We start from the raw sequence: 4,681 nt of genomic DNA on the forward strand, positions 1-4,681 counted from the left end.
AAAAACCGGCACACATGAATCCCGCTATTGCAGCGGTATAACTTGAACCAACACATATTAGAGTTTGTTTAGCAGCACATGCCGTCACATTTGTGAAGGAATTGTGTCCTTTAATCGAATGTGCAATTACTAATTATGGATGGGACATTTAATGGAGATTTACAATCCGGTTATTTTAGATAATCATAGTGCTTTGCTAGAAGCCAACTATGATTTATGGACTTTATGTTATAAAGTTTATTGCTATTATAATTGGGTCCTACGAGGTCACACCCTAAGAGTTTATGGACTGGATATATTGGGAGAATTATTATATAAAGTATATAATATAAAGTTATATAAGATATAACTTCAAAATAGAGTTTATTAATAATAAGGAGTTATTGTTAAATAAAGGATAAATTTATTTATAAATGTTATAAAAGATAATATTTAATTATAGAATTAAATATGACTTTAATTAGTGGATTATATTTAATTATAGAATTAAATATGACTTTAATTTGTGGATTATAAATAAGAGTGGTTTTTCTTTTAGAAAATCCAATACAATTCCACTTTCTCTATATACGTGAAAGTGTTACTACTTTCTCTCCCAAAAACCTTTCATCTTCAACCTAGCAGTTGATTTCTAAGGATCCAGATCTTTGCTCGGGTGGATCAACTAGAGGAGTTTTCAAGTGAGACTCTTAATCTCTCCATTAGAGGAGGCTTTGAACACGCATCAAGAGGTAATCGTTTTTCCTAATTCTTAATCCAATTGATTTATGCAATAGATCCTTTGTTTAGATGTTAGGAAAACGTTTCCTGCAATTCCGCTTAGAGCATCTAAAGTTTCTACACATGAAGCCACAGAAAAAAACAGCTAAATGCAATACATGTAAAATGTGGTCCAAAGTAATTTTTTGACAAATCCACAAAATCTTGCATCCATAATTTCCTCAAGTGTAATAAGTTCAGCATCACTTAAGGTAATACCATTTTCGAAAAATTGTATATATAATGTAGGTATTACAGTTGGGAAGCTAGCAGGGTTAGGTAATCAGTTTATGAAGGAGGTAGATACCATGAAGACTACATACAGAAAAAGAAAAAGAAAAAAGAAGGCGTAAAGTGAAATTTCTCATTATTTTTTATTATTGCATTATGTGAATGTTTTTATTATCTCTTGCCTTGCATGAATGCTTGTTTATTTATATTATTTAGTTCGCTTATATATAGACAACCATTACATGCTAAAAGTCCCTTAAAAGAATATTGAGATTATGCCTTTCCATGTCATAACCATGAGGCCATTGGAATTCGTTGGATAGTTTTCGCCCTAGCGAGGTGTCCTTCCTTGACCTTGGGATAGTGCGGGTATGTCTAATAGGGGCATGCTACCTTGATATGGTTATACTCAACAAGAGGCCAAAAGACTTAGTTTTAGATCTTGAGGCATAAGGATGAGTTAACATATGATGTGGCCATCAACCAAGAATTATAAAGTGTTATAATTAGTAAAGCATTTACTTACCTTGATTACATGAGATTTGGGGAAGTGCCTTAGTACGCTCAAGTTTCATCTAAGATAGGATCTTGGAATTATTTTACTCACAAGGGACAATATTATATTGAGTAGAATATGCAATAACTTGTTATTTAGAACATGTCTAAAATAAAGTTTTTTGCATTTCAAGCATAATTTATCTGCATATTTCAATTTCTGTTTTGTAGTTACTATGTCTACTGAAGCATATTTTAATTTCTGTTTTGTAGTTACTATGTCTACTGAACACCTCAAATTCACGCTCCGCTCAATTGTTGAGAAAAACAAGTTGAACGACACCAATTTTCTTGATTGGGAACGAAATCTGAGAATTATTCTCAGGTCTGAGAACCAAGAGGATGTCCTAGAAACACCCATCTCAGAGCTGATTGTCAACTCATCTGATGAGGATAAGGCACGTCACAAAACAATATGCCAGAGGTCAAGGAATGTTACTTGCCTCATGCTGGCTGCCATGGAACCTGGTCTTCAACAGAGGTTTGAGGGTCAGGATGCCTATACAATTATGAGAAATCTTAGAGATCTCTTTAAGGAGCAGGCCAGGATTGAGAGGTATGAGACCCTTAAGTCCATATTGCAAAGCAAGCTCGAAAAGGGGAAACCAGTGGGGCCACATGTTTTCCACATGATAGGCCTGTTTGACAGGATGGCTCGACTTGGGAACCCCTACAATATTGAGATGGCTACAGATATAATCCTGTATTCCTTACATGATGGATTTGCTAATTTCAGGCAGATGTATCACATGGGAGCCATGGGTAAGACCCTCAATGAGCTGCATGCTATGCTCAAAACTATTGAGCAAAATGTCTTAGTTGAACCTAGGAAGGATGTTCTTATGGTCAACAAAGGGAAATGGTTTAAGAAATTAAGGGCCACAGAAGAAGCAACAGTCTCAAGGGAAGGGCAAGACAGTTGTTCCACCAAAGGGAAACACACCTAAAATAAAGGTGGCTGCTGAGCATGACTGCTTCTACTACAAGGCTAAGGGGCACTGGAAGAGAAACTGCCCCAAATATCTGGAAGATAAGAAGAGGGGTGCCTCTGCTTCAAGGACTACGAAATAGGAGACGGTTGCAGAAGGGTGAGATAGATCTTCGCGTTGGAAATGGAGCAAGAGTTGCTGCACTTGCCATTGGAGATTATAGTCTACCGCTACCTTCTGGCTTGGTTTTAGAACTTTATAATTGTTATTTTGTTCCTTCTATTACTAAGAATTTGATTTCAATTTCAGTTTTGAACCTTGAGGGTTATAATTTTGTCATTAAGGATTGTTTTTCTATTTTTAAGAATGACATCTTTTATGCTCAAGTCCATATGAATAATAGTGGATTATACATATTGGATCTCAAATCTGAAGTTTATAACGTTGATACAAAACGGCAAAAGTCGAATGACATAAGTGAAGCCAATCTATGGCATTGTCGCCTAGGCCACATTAGCATTAAACGCATGAAGGAACTCCAAACAGTTGGTAGCCTAAAGTCATTTGATTTAGAATCATTTGAAACATGTGAATCATGTCTAATGGGTAAGATGACAAGGTCACCTTTCAAAGGTACAAGTGAAAGGACTACTGAGCTCTTAGCTCTCATACATACCGATGTGTGTGGACCTATGAGCATAGAAGCTAGGAGAGGCTATCGATACTTCATTACATTTACTGATGATTTTAGTAGATACGGGTATATCTACCTAATGAAACATAAATCTGAGTCTTTTGAAAAGTTCAAAGAATTTCAGCATGAAGTTGAGACACAAACAGGCAAGAAGATAAAGGCACTTCGATCAGATCGAGGGGGTGAATATCTGAGCCAAGAATTCGACCATCATTTGAGGAGTTGTGGTATTCTAACACAACTGACTCCACCAGGTACACCACAACTGAATGGTGTGTCTGAGAGGAGAAACAGGACATTGTTAGACATGGTCCGCTCAATGATGAGTTTTGCTGATCTTCCTACATCCTTTTGGGGTTATGCCCTCACTACCGCTGCGTTCACACTAAACAGGACTCCGTCCCGATCAGTTGACAAGACACCACATGAGATATGGTTTGGGAAGCCTCCCAGCTTGTCATTTCTGAAGGTTTGGGGATGCGAGGCTTATGTAAAGCGTTTACTATCTGATAAGCTCGCACCCAAATCAGACAAATGCTTCTTTATAGGTTACCCCAAGGAAACGAGGGGTTATTATTTCTACAATCCCGTTGAGAACAAGGTGTTTGTTGCTCGGGATAGTGTCTTTTTGGAAAAGGATTTCTTTTCCAAGAAGTCAAGTGGGAGAAATGTTCAGCTTGATGAGATTCAACCTGAGCAACAAACCCTACAGCATGAGGACATAGAAGATGTCACAGAGGAACTTGATTTTGGAGGCGTACCTTCTCAAAGGGAAACCACCCATATTCAAGATGCAATTCCTCAGGTAGATGAAGCACCCGAGGTCCCACATACTGATGTGGTCAATCCTCCTGCTAAAGTCTCTCCAGCTGTTGGACCACTTTGGAGATCAAACAGGCCAAGGCGGCAACCTAGACGATATGAGGATTTCGTCTTGAATGCTAGCATTGACGTTCTACTTTTAGAGAATGATGAGCCTGCTACCTATAAACAAGCAATGGCGAACCCCGACTCCGAAAAATGGCTTGAAGCCATGAAATCCGAAATGGACTCCATGTCTGAGAATCAAGTATGGGACTTGATAGATTTGCCTGATGGGGTAAAACCCATTGGATGCAAATGGGTCTTCAAGATCAAGACAGACAAGGATGGAAATGTTTCTGTCTACAAGGCAAGATTAGTTGCCAAAGGATTTGAAATCCGAAATGGACTCCATGTCTAAGAATCAAGTATGGGACTTGATAGATTTGCCTGATGGGGTAAAACCCATTGGATGCAAATGGGTCTTCAAGATCAAGACAGACAAGGATGGAAATGTTTCTGTCTACAAGGCAAGATTAGTTGCCAAAGGATTTAGACAAGTTCATGGTATTGACTATGATGAAACGTTCTCACCGGTTGTTATGATCAGGTCCATTAGGATAATCCTAGCAATTGCCGCTTATTATGATTATGAGATATGGCAAATGGATGTCAAGACCGCTTTTCTAAATGGATATTTAGAAGAAAATGT

The sequence above is a fragment of the Asparagus officinalis genome, unplaced genomic scaffold (genome assembly GCF_001876935.1).
Source record: "Asparagus officinalis unplaced genomic scaffold, Aspof.V1 AsparagusV1_Un571, whole genome shotgun sequence".
Lineage (NCBI taxonomy): Eukaryota > Viridiplantae > Streptophyta > Magnoliopsida > Asparagales > Asparagaceae > Asparagus > Asparagus officinalis.